Source organism: Mustela erminea, chromosome 9 (assembly GCF_009829155.1).
Source record: "Mustela erminea isolate mMusErm1 chromosome 9, mMusErm1.Pri, whole genome shotgun sequence".
Taxonomy (NCBI): Eukaryota; Metazoa; Chordata; class Mammalia; order Carnivora; family Mustelidae; genus Mustela; species Mustela erminea.
In genome coordinates, this window is record NC_045622.1 from 17588438 (window position 1) to 17607928 (window position 19491).

The window sequence follows — 19491 nt, forward strand, 5'->3', positions numbered from 1 at the left end:
ATGATATTTGGTATCAATATCCAGAATGAATGAACCCTAGAGTGTTTAACTTCTCTGAGTTTCTGTACTTTTCATCTCAGAAATGGGCATATTCTTCTTCCCTGCAGTCAAAGCTCTCAGTTTTCTAATCCATGTGGTGGAAATACCTGTAGAGTCTATGTGTGTGTGAGAGAGAGAGAGGGAGAGCGTAGATCGAACAAGTAAACTGATGTGAAATACTTTCAAAGTAGGAGGTGTTTACGAAAAAGAAAGGTCGCGTCGCCCAGATGCTGAGAAATTTCTTTTCCAGGAGCATCTAAAGAAAGGTGTCTGACTCCCTCCGACCTGCCCCAAGGCCGAGGGATGGGCTGACCAGCTAAATGCCAAGGGTCCCTATCTCAAGAAGGGCAAGAAGATTGAAATGTTTGAGGCCCACGGAGAAGGGCCAGGGACTTAACTGGAGAATCGGGGTGTCTGAGTGCAGCCGCGAGCCCAGGATGTGTCAGCTCAGAGCACGCCTAGCTTTCCCGTCATGCGCAGTGGCTGTGTGGCCACCCACAGTAAGGCCCAATAAATCCTTCCTTTGTTCCCATTTCCCCCAACACACACAAATGCAAAGTAAACAGTCGGATCAAAGCTTTTAATGTGCTTTGTACTGTTTTATTTGAAAAGATCAGGTCTGATATTTGAGAGGAAGAGTCCATCTGGCTGGGCTGAGCCCAAGAAGCCTCAGACAAATTGTAAACAGGACCAGGCCACAAACCCCTCTCACGGCCCACAGCCCAGCGCTGCCATCCCCAAGGCACCGTCCCATGCCACATCTACTTTACCCACTACCGTCGATGTTCTGTCGAAGCTTCTGCCATCCTGGGACTACATCTGTTCATAGTTTTCAAATGTCCAACACTCGATATCATGGTGCTTTTGCAAACCACGAGGACCGTGCATTGTTCAAATAGACTCCTTAGTAATTTAGAGTGGAAAGGACATTTGAGGGGAGAAAATAATTGCTTATTAAATGTGCCATACAGTTTTTTTCAAGGTAAGGCTTGCACTTTTGCCTCCTGTGGGATACGAGGAAGGGGCTCACTGATTGCGTTTTCTCCAAGGTGGTATTCATCACACGTCGGTGCTGCTAGTGATGGAGGTAGCGGTTCTTCTTGCTGGACCGAGAGCTCCTTAGAGGCAGGGGTCATGCCTGTCCTGCTGACTTAGCACAGCTCCCTGGCCTGACTGTTCAGCTCATAGTAGGCACTTAATACCAAAATTTGTTCATCAAACGGATGGGTTTTGCAGTCAGACACACCTGTTTTAACACTAGCTCTACGGCTTACTCATTCCGACTGTGGGCACCTTTACTTTTCTGAACTTTATTTCTTGTCTGTGAAAGGAGATGGTAACCCTTTATATAACTGTGATTACTAAGTGAGACACGTGTGTTGGGACGCCTGCGTGGCTCAGTTGGTTAAGTGTCTGCTTTCAGCTTAGGTCATGATGTTGGGGTCCTGGGATTGAATCGCACATTGGACTCCCCGCTCTTCGGGGAGCCTGCTTCTCCCTCTGCCTGACGCTCTCCCTGCTTGTGCTCTCTCTCTCTCTCTGGCAAAATAAATTTAAAAAATAAATAATAAATAAATTAAAAAAATAAAGAATAATGGCAGCTACCTACAAAATTTTTGTGGTCATTAAATGATTCAAGACATCTAAAAGCACTTAGAACAGGGCCTGCACAGAGAGGGTGAAATTAAATTTCAATAGATTTTAGTTGTTGTGTTTTGGTTCAGACCCCTTTTTATTAAGGTTAAGAGAGAGTATGAACTTTGGAAAAAGCTACAGACCAGCGATCGGATAATGTAGGTTGGAAAATCAGTTCTGCCGCTGATTCACAAGCATCGGGCTCCCCATCTGAAAATGGACGGAGGAAGACCGGGCTCAGAAGATGGGTCACGAGAAGTCCACCTGTTGAGAGACCAAAGCTAAGTGTGTCCACTGAGCCCCCACAGGTGATAAACAAAGCTTCAGTCTGCAGGCAATTCGTGCCAGGGAAGCTTAACAGCTGAACCCAGGCCAGGGCAGCAGGGGTTCAAGCTCAGGCCCCCCGCCCTGAAACTGAGATGCAGGGATAGGGACCCCAGCATGGAGGACGACACTGCCGAGATCAGTACAACCTCCAACTTAACCATGAGATACAGTGATGCCAAATGAATCTTCCAAACACGCCATTCAGATGAGATCATCACACTCACAGGCCTCCAATCACTCCCACTGGCCTAAGAATAAAATTCTAAGCTTCTGTGATAAGCATGCAAGTTTTTCCAGGACTTTCTTTCAAAATCCACTTTCTGCCTTATCTCCCTTTCAAGATAACTAAGATACTGGCTGTTTCCCATACATGCACATGGCAGTCAAGGGATAAAGACACAAACTTCAGTCTCACTCTTCTCTCCATCTAAAATACTATTCCTGGGGCACCTGGGTGGCTCCGTGGGTTAAGCTGCTGCCTTCGGCTCAGGTCATGATCTCAGGGTCCTGGGATCGAGTCCCACATCGGGCTCTCTGCTCAGCAGGGAGCCTGCTTCCCTCTCTCTCTCTTTCTGCCTGCCTCTCTGTCTACTTGTGATCTCTCTCTCTGTCAAATAAATAAATAAATAAAATCTTAAAATAAAATAAAATACTATTCCTTTCCATCTCTACCTGTCCAAGTTACGCACAGCCTTTGAGTCTCAGCTGAAGGCAATATCCTCTATGAAGCCGTCCCTATACTTCCAGCTCTTGGGTATTGAGTAGCCTCTAGTCTGTATTAGAATTATTTTTTTTTAAAGATTTTATTTATTTGACAGAGAGTGAGAGAGAGAAGAAGCAAGTGGAGCAGGAGAGGGAGAAGCAGACTTCACACTGGGCAGGGAGCCTGATGTGGGGCTCGATCCCAAGACCTAGGAGTCATGAGCTGAGTTGAAGGCAGAAGCTTAACCATCTAAGGCACCCAGGTGCCCCCAGAATCATTTCTGTATCCTCCTTTCCCCTCTGAACAATTACAATTTCATTCAATGGGCAGAGTTTTTAACTGTTTCAACCTCATTTGCTTGAAAGGGAGCTTAAACATAGAGGTCAAACAACATAGATTTGTGTTATTTTTTTTTTAAGATTTTATTTATTTATTTGACAGAGAGAGATCACAAGTAGGCAGAGGCAGACAGAGAGAGAGAGAGAAGGAAGCAGGCTCCCTGCTGAGCAGAGAGCCCCATGTGGGACTCGATCCCAGGACCCTGAGATCATGACCTGAGCCGAAGGCAGTGGCTTAACCCACTGAGCCACCCAGGCGCCCAGATTTGTGTTATTTGATAACTGCACTGAATGAATGAATGGATGAATGAATGAGTGATGGATGGGAAAGGCAGGTAAATTTATAAATCTCTAACCTAAACGCTAAACCTATAGCCAGGTTGTGTTTTCCAAGGTTGATCATAGATGTTAGTATTCATTATAACAATAATAACTATGAATTAACATTTATCAATACCTATTATGAGCTAGACATTGAACAAAGAGGTAAGAACGCTGTGGTGAGTGACACATACACATCTCTCCTCTGCGAGGCTCACAGTCCTATGGAAGGGACGTGCATTATCAAATCACTGCCCAAAGATATAATTGCAAACCATGAATGCTATAAAGAAAAACATTACAGCACGTTATGAGAACACAAACAAAGGGACAGGATCTAATTGGGGAGAGGTCAGGAAAGCCTTCCTTGAGGAATCGATGTTTCTATTCAGATTTGAATGATGATAGCAGTTGATCATGGACAGAGTAGTGACTTGACAGCAGGGGACTGAATAGAATGGCCATTTAAACGCATTTCTACCCTGCAATCAGATGTTTCTAGCCTGTGTGCGGATGGCAAGTGGTCCGGCATCACTGCTGATAATTTTGAGTGTATGTTGCAAACCAAGTAGGCAGATAGTAAGAAGCATGGTCCAGAGAAATACACGAGAGGGAAAAAAAAAAAAAGTAGTTCAATGAATAAATAATAAACCTGAATAAGCAGAGAAAAAAAACACAAGGCAACAAGGAGGAAATGATGAGTATACCATCAATCACCATTCTGGATGTCTCCAATAAATTCCATAAATCTTTAACCTACAAATATTTTTGGCTTGCAGTTAAATGTTTATTTTGCTTTTAGAATTTAAGGAAAGAGTTCCACTAAAGGCTCTCCTGACTTGGCTCCTTTCTTTCTTTCTTTCTTTCTTTCTTTCTTTCTTTCTTTCTTCCTTCCTTCCTTCCTTCCTTCCTTCTTCTTTTTTTTTAAGATTTTATATTTGACAGAGAGAGACACAGTGAGCGCCGGAACACAAGCAGGGGGAGTGGGGGAGGGAGAAGCAGGCTCCCGCTGAGCAGGGAGCCTGCTGTGGCGCTTGATCCCAGGACCCTGGAATTACAAGAACCTAAGGTAGGCAGGTAATGACTGAGCCACCCAGGCACCTCTAACTTGGCCTTTCATGAGAATACACGTGTCTGTGTCTAGGTCCTGGCCCAATGTGATGTTGCCACTATTCTGGATGTGTGAAGTTACAGAAGCAAAGAAGAGTAAAGGCTGGATGGACTTAAATGTGAGGGGCTCACAGTGGTTTGTCTGTGTCTCTGGGACTGTCTGGATACTTATTTATAAACATACTTCCAGCGAAACTTGGGCAAATAAATGGGATAGCCAAAGGTTGTGCCTGGAAAAAGTGGGACAAGACAGGTGGAGTTATCTGGATGACCTCTGTGGTCCATGCTCATGGTCAAAGTTCTCAAGAATTGGAAGAGGAAAGGGAGAAGGTGCATTGAGAACTTTGAGACACAGCATTAACTATTCAGTATCCACGGGGAACTTTTTAGGATCAGAATGGTGTCCCTGGACTCTGAGAGACATCCAGTACATTCCAGACAAGTAGAGTATTTTCTCCACCTCCCTGTGTGGGTGTAATGAACTTGTCAAGCTCTTCTGACCCAATGATGGAAATGCCTACTTGGAGAGAAGAGCCCCATTTCTGGACACAGCACCTCTTAAACTTCAGTGGCTTTGAATCTGAAGGCAGGTGGAAGACGCCGAGTGTTCAGCTCACTGAAAACAAGGAGTGTAAAAGTAGAAACCCTGGGTCCAAAAAATAAGCTTTGTCTGCTCAGCAGTTGTCCTCAGGCAAGTGGTGGTGAGAGACCCAAGGACAAGTAATTTAGCCTGCCCCATTCCCTCCTTCACCCACAGGACTGCGTCGGTGTCAGAAAACCTATCATGGGAGAACTCTTTCTGAGATGTTAAGTCATTTCAGCATTTCAGCATTCGAGTCTCCTTTATTAAAGCACTAATACCCAGGGGAGGAGCCCAACTTATTAAATAATATCTTAAAGAAGCATTAATATATCAGTTATTTTTTTAATGGATATGGAGAGCTGAACCTGAGGTCCCAAAGAGAGGGGATGTGTGACAAAGGTGAGGATTGGGCACAGGCACTACTAAGTGGGTTAATGCGGGAGAAAATCCCATCCAACATTACGAGGGAGGCTGCTCAACCAGACTCTCTGTTGGGCTAGAGCCTCTGTTGGCTCCCAGTAAACAGCTTTTGGTCTCACGCAGTCACTATATACACGTTGTGCATAAAGGGGCCACTTGCACCAGTTAGACAATAAAAATAAACATGAGCACCTATTTGGAGCATCTCCTCCTTGGCACACATAGAATTGTACGGCGTTGGGTATTTAACCAGATGCAAGAAAAGGTGATCAAAATCTACACACAAAATAAAAAGCATCAAGACTTCCTCCCTGCAAGCATGATTAACTCACACTTTTGTGAATGGGCAACCCTAACAGTCAGACCACAAGGAAATGGACCAATCAGAGCTCAGCAATGCCTTGATCCCAAACTGATCCCATACATCAGAAATGTCCATTTTCAGAGCCTGATAACAAACCTTTAGAAGTTCTCAATCCCAGAACTTTATAAACAAACAAACCAAAAAATAAGTTGGAAAGTAATTACTTACTCATGGTTATTAGCTCATAAAAAGACTATGATCATTGCAAAAACTTTCAGAAAATATGGAAAATGATGACTAGGATTGGAAATGGAAACAAGTTATGTTTAAAAAGGCAAAAAGGAGTGACTTTGGGAAAAGGTGACTTGTTTTATTCTATGGCTTTCCTTTTGGGTTCAAAAGCCACTTCTGAAGTTTTTACTCAGCACTACTTTTATTTTTTTTTTAATTTTTATTTTTGTATTATGTTTAGTTACCCACCGTAGAGCACATAATTAGTCTTTCATGAGTGTTCAGTGATTCATTAGTTAAGTATAACACCCAGTGCTCATCACAGCATGTGCCCTCCTCACTACCCATCACCATGTTACCGCCTCCCCCCAACCTCCTCCCCTCTGAAACCCTGAGATTGCTTCTCGGGGTCCATAATCTCTCATGGTTCATCCTCTTCTTTGATTTCTCCCCTTTCAGATTTCCCTCCCTTCTCCTATGGTCCTCTGTGTTTTGGCTTATATGCCACTTATGAGTGAAGCCATATAATTGTCTTTCTCTGCTTGACTTATTTCACTTAGCATAATCCCCTCCAGTTCCATCCATGTCGATGCAAATGGTGGGTATTCATCGATTCTTATGGCTGAGTAATACTCCATTGTGTATATGGACCGCATCTTCTTTATCCATTCAACTGTCAAAGGGCATCTTGGCTCCTTCCATAGTTTGGCTATTGTGGACATTGCTGGTATGAACATTGGGGTGCATGTGGCCCTTCTTCTCACTATGTCTGTATCTTTGGGGTAAAAACCCAGTAGTGTAATTGCTGGGTTGTAGGGTAGCTCTATTCTTAACATCTGGAGGAAACTCCATACTGTTTTCCAAAGAGGCTGTACCAACTTGCATTCCCTCCAACAGTGCAAGAGGATTCCTCTTTCTCCACATCCTTGCCAACATTTGTCTTTTCCTGTTTTGTTAATTTTTGCTATTCTAACTGGTGTAAGGTGGTATCTCATTGAGGAAGACACAAAAAGATGGAAAAATATTCCATGCTCATGGATTGCAAGGATAAACATTGTTAAAATGTCTACACTCCCCAGAGTTATTTACCCTTTCAATGCCATCCCTATTAAAATACCATTGGCATTTTTCTAAGAGCTGGAACAGAAAATCCCCAAATTTGTAAGAAACCAGAAAAGGCCCCAAATTGTCAAAAGAAAGATGAAAAAGAAAAACAAAGCTGGGGGCGTCACATTGCCTGACTTCAAGCTATATTACAAGGCTATGATCACCAAGACAGCATGACACAAAAAAACAGACACATAGACCAATGCAACAGAATAGAGAACCCAGAAATGGACTCTCAACTCTATGGTCAACTAATCTTCGGCAAATCAGGAAAAAATATCCAATGGAAAAAAGACAGTCTCTTCAACAAATGGTGTTGGGAAAATTGGACAGCCACATATAGAAGAATGAAACTGGACCATTCCATTACACCAGACACAAAGATAACTCAAAATGGATGAAAGACCTCAATGTGAGACAGGAATCCATCGAAATCCTAGAGGAGAACAGAAGCAGGAAGCTCTTCCACATTGGCCACAGTTAACTTTTTTCGAGACACATCTCCAAAGGCAAGTGAAAAAAAGCAAAAATAAACTTTTTGGACTTCATCAAGATAAAAACTTCTGCAGAGCAAAGGAAACAGACAACAAAACTAAGAGGCAGCCCCTGGAATGGGAGAAGTTCTTTGCAAAAGACATTACAGATAAAAGGCTGATATCCAAGATATAGAAAGAACTTCTCAAACTTAACACTCAAAAAACTAATAACCCAGTCAAAAAATGGGCAGAAGACATAAATAGACCCTTCTCTACAAAAGACATTCAAATGGCTAAGAGACACATGAAAAAATGTTCAACATCCCTAGCCATCAGGGAAATATAAATCAGCACTAGCTTTGATAAAGAGTTATCATTTCCTTCTGCCCCACCCCCTCAGCTGCACGTGGACTAGACTTGGCTCCCACAGGCAGTAGAAACTCTTCTCTCTTAAAGGTCTGAAGGAGGTCTCTGTAATCCACCTTGGTGGGGGGGTGGTGGTGGTTCAAAATTAACATTTCATCTCAATTAATGTTTTGTGCTGAGGTTGTGTGTTTTTCAAGAAGTTACTGAAAAGTTGGCACTGAGAAGATAAGCTTCTTATGCATTACATGGCTCTATGATCAGCTGGATTTGGACTAGGTATTCATAAGTTTGGAAGTTCAATCCCTAAATAAGCCACTTAGGTTTATTCCACAAACTCTTGTCGGTCCTCACCAGAACCATGATCTCAGATAGTTCAGCCTAGGTCCAGCTGGCAAATGCCATTGTTTAAAGAAGATGAGAGCATTGTTTAAAGAAAGTGTGGGTGGACCCATGCACATCGTTGACATATGTGTTCAGCTATGCATGAATCAGGCAAACCATCTTGATATATAGAGGAAAGAACATATTACCTAAGTAAATGGCCTGTCTTGAAATAGAAACATAATTCAAAGAATAAATATGTTTCCTCATTGCTAGTGATTCCCCTGAAAATGTTTTTAATGTACTTAACTTAATTATCCATAAGAACAGACAGGATTGCAACATTCCAAATAATCTAAAAAGCATTTCTTTTTTTTAAAGAATTTGTTATTTTTAAAAAATTCAATTAGCCAACATATAGTGCCTCATTAGCGTCAGATGTAGAGTTCAATAATTCATCAGTTGTGTATAAACTGGGTATTATACATCGTATCACATGCCCTCCTTAATGCATATCACCCAATTCCCCCCAAAAGCATTTCTATTTGGTGTTAGAATACAATATTCACCATTCCTGCATAGACCAATCTTCCCCATTACATTTTGCTTTAACCAAAACCTGCATTTACTAGAGAAAGTCATTGGAAGGTACTGGACATGAAACTTTATGCAAATTTTCATCTTTTATTTTCCTTTGGATATTTTCACCAGTATCTTCATCTTTTTTTTTTCTCTCATGCATAAACCAGGCAGGAACTCACGCCATTAATTTTCCTAGAATTGAATGCAGTTTAGAGGCAGAAAAGGGCAACAATTTTTTTACAAGTCTATTTCCCCTTACTAGGTGAGCACTTTGAGACCATGATCAAGATGATTCATGCATGTCTTCCCAAAATATAGTAAGTCCTCAACTAATGTTTATTGGATGAATTAAGTAAAAAAATGTGTAACAACCCATTAAAATATTTTGCCAGTCAATTCTATAATTTTTTTAAACTGTTGGTTTAGCATAAAGTATTACATAGCTCTGGGCAAGCAGGTAAGTGGCTATTTACAAGGCAGATTTATATATAATTGGATATAATGTATTCTAATGATTTGAATTGATTTGGTTAGTCTAATTTGGATGAAAGACACTCAGTCCATTGGTGTTATTTATTTTCTTGGTGGTAATAAATGAAATTCCTTCTAATACCTTGCTGATGGCAATTTGTGTGTCAGACGAACAGTTGGAGCCTTTCACTTTTGCAACAATGGTTTAGGGGCAAACAATAGGACCCTTAAAAACCCATCTAATCCAGTCTTTTTGTTTCATAAACTGTCAGACGCTTCATTTTCTTTGTCCTAATGGGAAGACAAGAAAGGATAAAGGAAGCACAGAGAGAGGACCATGGGGCTTGAGGAGCAAAAGAACTTTGAGATAATGTAAATAATGAAACTGGTATGTTGAGAAACTGCTTTCCCTCTAATCTCTTCCTCATTTTTATTTTTGGAAACATAGAGCACAGAGAATCAGATAAATGACCAATGTGGAAATTCTTAATTACCTTGTGAACAGCAAGATTGTAACAATGACACAGTGTCATAACCAATTTGTAGAACTAGGTAGAAGGCTATTTTACTACAGCAGGAAACACTGGGTGACAAACTATACCCAAATTAGTAAGTTTAGTGAACTGAAAGCCAAAGGTGGGTTCACCTTTGGTTAAAAGCTATTATTTGTGGACGTAGAAATAAAATTCCAGGTCAAAGAGTTTTAACTGCTTGTGTTGAGTGGGACGCTTCAAATGAAACTCAGTTTGTATATGAAGAGTCAATGACAGCTTTTACACAAAATTAAGCAATTTTCTAATTTTTTGACAGTGTATTAATAGATCAAATAGTTCATCTTGATTTCAATGAACTGAAGTAGACTTTGGATTTTAGAAATTAAACAAATCCTTTAAGAATTCAAATAGAACCGTGACCTAGGAGTCAGGAAAGGTACATTGGAGTCTTGTCCTGCTTATTCTTACAATAATTGCCCAGTATCTGTTTCCTCAAATGTTTTCTTCACCAAAATGAGATAATAGCACATGGATATTATGCAGACAAACAAGATAATAGATAAGAAAGTACAGCTCTAACCCTTTGGGAGAAATCCATCATAGAAATACAAGGGGTTGTTTTATTTTCATTATGTCAGAATTAGCTAAAGTCTGCATTCAGCTCTAGCCATCCAGCAAAATATGAATTTGGAAATAGATTAAAGAACAGCCACTCAATAATTAAAAGTTCTAGAAATAGATGTTACTAAGGAAGATTAAGGGAACTGACATTTATCCTATTGGAGAGATTGTCAAAGGGGAGGAAAATAATGGTCCAGGATTAGAGCAATGGTTCTCCAAGTGTGGTCCCATGACCAATAGAAGCAGCATCACCTGAGAACTTGATAAAAATGCAAATATTTGGTCTCTATCCCAGACCTACAGAGTCAGAAACTCTGGGGAAGGGATCCAGCAATCCGTGGTTCAACAATTCTCCAAGATGCTTTTGATGCACAGTCAAGGCTAAGAACCATTTAGAGAACAGGAGTGGTGGTCTCAAGAAGAGTACCACCTGGGTGGTACCTGGGTGGTTCAGTGGGTTAAAGCCTCTGCTGTCGGCTCAGGTCATGATCCTGGGGTTCCAGGATCAAGCCCCGCATCAGGGTCTCTGCTCCGTAGGGAGCCTGTTTCCTCCTCTCTCTATGCCTGCCTCTCTACTTGTGATCTCTATCAAATAAATAAATAAAATATTAAAAAAAAAAAAAGGAGAGTCATGAAAATGAGTTGTGTTAGTCACTGGAACAGAAAAGAAGGGAGGAGTGGAACCTTGACTGTTGAACCTTCCCCTGCTCAACGCTACCAAATGATGGCAGATGGACATGAGAAAGCATCTCAGGGGACAGATAGCACAGAAGCCATCTGGAGAGGGCTCTTTTCTCCTTTCTTGTCTTTTCTTTTTTTTCTTTTCTTTTTTTTTTTTTTCTTTCAAGGAATGTTCAGAGCCCTGGTAACTATATGTGGTGGTATCTTCAGATGGAATTTTAACCTAGGTTTATTCAAAGATGAAGTCCCAAGAGAACAGTAGCATAAGAAACAAAGCCACGTGCACACATAAAACTGAAGTAACATCGGCTTTTGAGTAGTTCGTAATTAGTGGAAAGAGCCATAACTTTTCCGAAAATCAGTTTGAGAAAGAGAGAGAGAGAAATGCCAACAATAATGACAACAACAAAATAGGAAAGAAAAAGAAAGAGAGAAGAGTTGGAGGAGAAAGGAAGGGGGAAAGAAAAAAGGAAAGAGCAAGAGAAAATGGGGTACAGATCAAGAATTGCCAGTTTCAGCAAAGAAGGAATGAGAGGAAGAATGAAAAGGGGACTTTCACTGTTTCTGGATAGCATTACCATCCGATAGCACAGTACAGTGGAGCCTTGCTAAGAATTCTGTCCTCTGGGGCCAGACTGTGGAGCTGCTTTATCATGAATTTCAATTCATTTTAACAATCTGAATTGAGTTGAAATGCCTTGTTATGTATCTTTAGGCCCTTTGGTAACCAAACTCCTGAGTAAGTGCCAGCCCATATTCCCCTTATGTAATTCCCTGTCCTCTTACAGAGAATTGTTACTACATTGAGGAAACAAGTTCTTTTTTGGGACACATTTACTTTTATTTTATTTTATTTTATGTGTGATAGTTAAGTGCAGAAATGAGTGGACATATTAATATCCTTATGGACTACAGACAAAAGATTTCCAATTCCTTTTACTGGAAAGCTCTTTTTTCAAAGAAGGTTATTTATCAACCCAAACAGAGCAAGAAAGAAGAAAACTCAGTTACTTAAAACATCAACACATGCATTAGTGATCTCAGTTCTTCACATATGGAATGTCCCTCTTTTGATTGCCGGACGCACAATATGGATCCCAATCCCCTTGTTATTCATCATTTATCTAGACGGCTATTTCTCAGTATCAGTAGTCATTAAGAAAAACATGTAAATGTAATAATATAAATATGAGACCAAACCAAAAAAATGCTTAAAATGTGCCAGATTAACTCACTTCTTTCTTTGACAATTACTAGACTGATACTTTTGGGAGATGACATTTGGGATCCTAACTTCCACAAGTCACTCTATAAGGCTTCCCAAGATCTCCTCTGGGGAAGTTTGAGTCAAATATGTGAGCAAGATGACTTTGAGAGAAATATCTGATATATCAAATATCTTAATTGAGATCAGAAAAAGATACTAGGAGACAGAATAATGGGCTACATCTAAGGATGAGAAAAATGGTGTTTGACAGCAGCATGTATAAAATAGACGTAAGTGTTTTAATAGAGAGTAAGATGATATGGGTCAACACTGCTAGATGGTTGCCAGGAAGATTAATACGAAGCTTTATTCATAGAAATCTATTACTTGGGGGGGGGAAATCCTTTTCAAAAAGTGATCACAAGGGACTCCTGGGTGGTTCAGTTGGTTAAGCATCTGCCTTTGGCTTAGGTCATGATCGCAGGGTCCTGGGATTAAGTCTCACATTGGGCTTGTTGCTCAGTGGGGAGCCTGCTTTTCCTTCTGCCTGCTGCTCCCTCTGCTTGTGTGCTCTCTCTCTCTCTCTTTCTCTCTGATAAATAAATGAATAAAATCTTTTTAAAAAAGTGATCATCACGTTCAGCTCTCCTTTCATCAGTACTCATCTAAAAAATCGCATTCAATTCTGAGTGGCACATTTTAAAAGGCAAATAGACAAATGGGAGTGTAGTGTAGAAACTAATAAGAATGATGAAGGCGTTTGAAATAATGCCACTATCTCAGGTTGGTGGGAGGGGCGTTAGAACATGCTAGAAGGTGCTAGAGCCAGGTAGCCTAGAGAAAAGGAGATTCTGGAAAGTATAGAATTTCTTCCTTTAGGTATCTGTAGAAGATAGTAGAAGAGAATCAGATTTAAACTCTGTGATCCATGGGTAAAATTAAGAATGATGGGAAAGGGGACGCCTGGGTGGCTCAGTGGGTTAAGCCTCTGCCTTTGGCTCAGGTCATGATCTCAGGATCCTGGGATCGAGCCCCACATCAGGCTCTCTGCCCAACAGGGAGCCTGCTTCTCCCTCTCTCTCTCTGCCTGCCTCTATGCCTACTTGTTATCACTCTCTCTGTCAAATAAATAAACAAAATGTTTTTTTTTAAAAAAAGAATGATGGAAAAGCCTCCTGTGATTCAGTATAAGGAAAAATTACTTAAATGATCCAAGTTGTCCACAGGTGGAATTGCTAACCCACAAAGTAGTTTGCTATAGACCTACAGGGATAATTTAAGCAAAAGATGGACTACATTGTCCTTTGGATTCTTTATCATTGAAAGTTTGTAGATCTAGAATCCAAAAGGAAATTTGGTCAAAGCAAAAGCAAAAGTGCATCCTATAAACTATACTAATTTTTTTTATAACATCTGCATCCCTGCTCTTCTCTATTAACTTGGGTAGTTAAAAGCCAATGGGATGTAATCTTGATTGCCTGGCTCTGATGGCCAAGAGGATTTGCATTCCTAAGTCCTATGGGACTGTGGCAGTCAGAGATGTTTCTTGGCAGAATGCCATCCCCAGGCACTGTGCAAACAGAAGACTGGGGCACGCTGCCTGTCTCTCCCCAGTCTTTCTGTAAAGGAGGCCTTTGGAGCTATTAAAAATATAATAGGGTACTGAACAAGCACAAAATTTGGAGAGACAACAAAGAGCTTGGGCAGTGTTGAACAACAAGTTTCACCTCCTACGTGAGGCCACTCCTTCAAGACTGGGAGGTGGTTGTTTCATCTACTGCAGAGAAAACAGCACAGGGAGTCAAGCAAAACAAAGAAACAGAAATATGTTTCAAATGAAAGAACAAGATAAAACCTCAGAAAAAAAAAAACCTTAATGAAATGGAGATAAGTAATTCACCCAATAAAGAGTTCAAAGTATTGGTCATAAAGATGCCCACTAAGCCAAAGAGAAGAATGGATAAACACAATGAAAACTTCCATAGAGATGAAAAATATAGGAAAGTACCAAATAGAGCTTGCAGAACTGAAAATACATAACCAAACTGATGAGAGGGGTTTTAATAACAGACTGGAGAAAGCAGAAGAAAGAATCAGTCAACTCAAAGACAAGGCAGTGGAACTTACCCAATCAGAGCAGCAAAAAGAAAAAAAGAAGGAAAAAAGGTAAAGATAGCTTAAGGGGCCAATGGGACAACATTGAATGGACTAATATTCTCATTAGAGGGGTTCCAGAAGAAGAAGAGAAGGCGGAAGGGGCAGAAATCGTGTTTGAGAAAATAATAGCCGAAAATGTACCTAAAATCTCTGAAATGAATATACCTGAAATGGATATGACTGTATGTACTTGAAAATGTAAGTTTCTGGAAGGAAACTAAGTAAGATCCAGATCTAGGAAGACCAGAGAGCTTCAAATAAGATGGAATCAAAGAGACCCTCAGCAAGACACCAAGACACATGATAATTAAAATGTCAAAAGTTAAAGACAAGGAGATAATATTGAAAATAGGAAGGACTTCTTAAAACATTTTGCCACATTTACTTTCAAGATCTTTGTAAAACAAGAATGAGTCAATGACCGTATTGCTCATTTTACAGAAGAGCCAACTTATCCATAGAAATTTTGAAGGAAATAATTATTGATGGAGTTAGACCTGGAAGATAGAAACTTTATTCATGAAAATAAACCTGTCGGCTCTGTCTTTTGACCTTCTCTATCTGGCATGCCTTCTAAAATTCTCCCTAATGTTGACTGAGATCATTGGTTGATAAATTGAAGTTCATCAAGTGTTATCCAAAGCTATAACCCATTATTCTATAATCATGATAGTACTTTATGAGGGAGAACAAGTGTTTGCTCATATTCTAAATGTATGGGGAAGTTGCAAAGGATCGTTCTCTAGAGGTCTTCAAGATATTGTGAGCATTCTCCTATTGGCTAGGTCATACTTTTCCCACTAAAGCTATCAGTTCTCACATCGTGGGTATAGTAAGAGAAAACTTTGGAAATCGGGAAATGCTGATGACCTCATTTGTGGATTACAACACCAAGTGTATTTCTTCATTGCACTTTTGTTTTCATCATTGCACTGCTCTGAGCTTTGATATCGTTCTCCTCAACGTGATATTGACCCCATGTAGTAATAGTGGGGTACCGCTCACAATCTCTGTGGCAAGCCCCGAAATTGCTCTATGCATCAGCAAAAACCAAAAGGGTCTTTTTAATCCTTGGGTTTATTACAAGTTTAACACTAGTCAGATTTACCCAATATCAAGATATAACCCTGGTCCTTATTTAGTATCAATAATAGTAATGATAATAATCAGAAGTTTGAAAGAAGAAGCCTCAGGTGAGTTTTGTGATGTGCTAACACAAGTGACTCAGATAACTAGGTACAGAGGGTACAACCAGAGTTGAATTTTAGCCTCATGTCCCATGTGATTTTTTAAAAGATATTTATTTAGAGCGTGCAAGCAGGGGCAAGGGGCAGAGGGAAAGAAAGAGGGAGAGAGAGAATCTCAAGTGGACTCTGCACTGAGTGTGGAGCCTGAGACAGCATCCCTGTGATCCTTGAGGAACTCTCCTCTCCAGACGCACACCTGTCAAGGGGTCGCCAACCTGCTGAGACTCACTCCACTATCCTTGGAGCTCTGCCACGTTGTGAAATTCAGGGGGCTCCGTTTCAAACCAGATAGCAAATTTCTCAAAGTGTTGAAATACTTGGTGGTCACAGGGCAAGTTATACATAGTAGGTAATAATAACACCCCCCAACACACACACACACACACACACACACACACACACACACACACACACACAGTCTTTTCCAGGACGGTTTGCCTGGAAAATCACATTTTTAAAGTCTTTAAAGACTTTAAAATGTGATTTTCTGAGCCTCCTGAATGGGGGACACAGCGAACTGGAGAAAAATGGGCATAAGATCATTTAACATTCTACATTTCGCTTGCTATCCGGTGTCATCCTTGTGGTTGACAAGATGCCAGCATTCCTAGATCAATTTAGTGCAGCATCCCCTTCCCACAGCTTCCTTTATGAAAACTGGATATACTAACAAAATGTTGATAATAGCAAGGATTTAGCTAAATATCCATTTTTTTTAAATTTTCAGAGTATCCCTATTTAAAACGTCGGAACCTAAAAATATACACAAACCAAGTGTTGATGTGTCTCCGGGCTTGCATGTTATGATTTCCTCATTGCATCTGGTAACTGCATGTTATTAGCTACACTTGGTACAACTCGATACAGCTTGACATATTCTGGGATTTATTAAAATGTAAATGACAAAGCAGAAAAGAATGTTCAGACAATTGGATTACTCCATTGACTGAATGTTCCAATACTGTATCTATTTTTGTCAAAGCCATGGCGGCTCCTGCTGTGGAATGCTGAATGGAAGATTCCATTGTAGGGCACGGGGAGAACTTGCATAAAAGAAATTGAAACCTAATCGTCGAATTTTTAATTCACCTCTCCAAAAGCAACAGATTGCCAATACTTCCTAAAAGAAATTATGATAATTTTGGCACATAATTATTGGAAGATTATCATTCACAGCTATGTATTCAGCATCTATTATTGGATCTGTAACTTCATTCATGAAAACAATGTTACATTTGCTTGTTTTTGCTCTTGGCCTTGGCTTGTTTTGGTTATGAACATTATGTGATAAGCATGAATATATGTGATATGGCAGCAAATACGCACACTGCAACAGAGACGTTTTCCTGATGGGAACTGTTATTATTTATTCCAGAGAAGAGAAGGCTGGGAGGTAGGTGTCTTTAAGGACTTGAAGGGATTGAGTTTAGAGAGAATGGAGACCAGCTGTTCTTTCTCTCCACAGGGAACAACAGAAAATGGGATTAAACTATAGCGTGAGGGATTTGGGATCGAAATAAAACAGAATTTCCCAACTGTGTAGGCTCTCAAACACTGAAATATGTTTCGAAGGAACTATGTGAACATGAGTTTTATTCTGATGCCTTAAAAAAAGGAAAGACACTTTTTCACTACATGGTCTTGTACGGACGGAGAAGAGTGGACTCTGGTTCCTGGATTCTCGTGATCTATGAACAGCATCTCCAAATAGGGAGTGGTGCTTGCGAAAAGGGGTAATTTTTTTTTTTTTTTTTTTTAATGATAGATATTTTTTGGAGTCAGCTCTTCTCATGGGGCCAGACTGGAGATTTTTACCTATGCTGTGAAATGTTAAACTCAATGGAGTGTCCTGTAACAAGGTGGGTGGGGACAGAGAAGGTGAGAGCACGATGCACTCTTATTGTCTCCTCCTACTATCATTTTTGCTGTTCAGGAGTTCAAGTTTAAAGGCAAAATATCCTTCTTAGTGAGTATGGACTTGAACACACGCATATTGATTTTTTTGAATTTGTAAGACTGTGGTTAAGGCCCCTGGGAACCTGAGCTCTCTCTTTATAAATACAAATATAAATAAATAAATGTGTGTGTGTGTGTGTGTGTGTGTGTGTGTGTGTGTGTATTCCCAAAAAAGAAGTTTTACTCTAAAAAAATAAATCTATAGTGCTCACATTTGATGGGCAAGAAAATTTGAGTACATAGGATTCAAATTGGTCCAAAATCAGTTCTTGCTTTAAAAAAGCATGACCACAGTAGACATTGGCTGTCCCTTGACTTGAAGATAATTATATTTTCTATTTCCCTGAGACAGCTTAGTGGAGCAAAAAGAGCATGGTGTTAGAGTCAGAAACCCAGGGTCAGGTCTTCTCTCACTCATGAACTGCCTGTTTGACCCAGACACCTTTGTGGTTCTTAAGTCCTAGCTTATATTCTTAGGACTAACGAATAGAATGTAGCTACATTAGATGATTTTTAAAGTTTCTCTTTTCGATTTGAATAGGCTATCAGTCATCAATACCCAAAGTTCTTAATCTTTGAGCTCATCCCAAGATTTTGTCCTCATAAATTAACACTTCTCAACTTTGGCTGCACCTTACAATCATGTGGGGAACTTTAAGAGAATCCCAGTTCCTAGGCCATATGCCACACCAGTTAAATTAGAGACTTTTGATGAAAGGCTCAGGTGTCCATATTTTTTAAACTCCCCAGGTGATTACAATATGCAACCAATATTGAGGACTCCTGCTTTAGGTACAAGACAGGGAGAGGAACTGAAATAATATGACTGTTCCATTATGAACACAGAAATTGTGTCCATCTCGTTGCTTCCTGTATCGTTAGGACCTAACAAAACCTCTGGGACATGATAGGTGCTCAGGGAATGATCAACATTTTTAGTGCACTTTGGCCAATTCCTAAAAGAAATAGGGCTTATCAAAAATGGTATTTACTTTGATCATTTTCACTTTGATCTTAGTCACTGAATAGTGACTCAATTCTCTACTACTGGTTGCTAGTGTAAACAATGAAGGAAAGTGAACGAATGGGTAATCCTATTGCACTGATACAATTCAACTATCCTTGAGATGAAAGTGAGGAAACTGTCTATCACCACATCCTCCAGAGAAGAGGCCCTTTGGAATCTAAAGACGTGTCTTCGACATGACTCCACACATCTAAGTGAAAATGAGTAAAATGAAATGCCTAAGAATCCAGATGTGTCATTCATTCATTCGGCAGATAATTATGAAGGGCTTACATTGCACTACACACACTATGACAGCCTGTTTTAGACTTTCTCCATGAGGGTTTTATACCAGAATTAAACCTCTCTGTCCTGGGCGTCTTACCACGTAATGAATTAATTTCCTTCCTATGCATATAGTATAGTTTTCATTATATATCATCCTTGGGAAAATTGAAAAAAAAAATAGTCACTCACTTAATTTTTTTTTCTCTGTGGTCAGATGACACATTTTAGACAGGATTCCAGTTTAGACAGGATTCAAATCTAGGGCATGAAATGACAAACAAAACAGAATACTTGCCTTTCAGAACAGTATTATCCAATAGAACTTAACCGATGATAGAGTTTTCTATATGTGTGCTGTTCAAAGGAGTGACCACTAGTCACATATGACTATTGAGCCCTTGAGAGATGGTCAGTGCAACCGAAAAACCAAATTTTTAATTTTCTTCAATATTAGTGAATTTAAATTGCAGTAGTCACCTGTGGCAAGTATCTCCCCTACC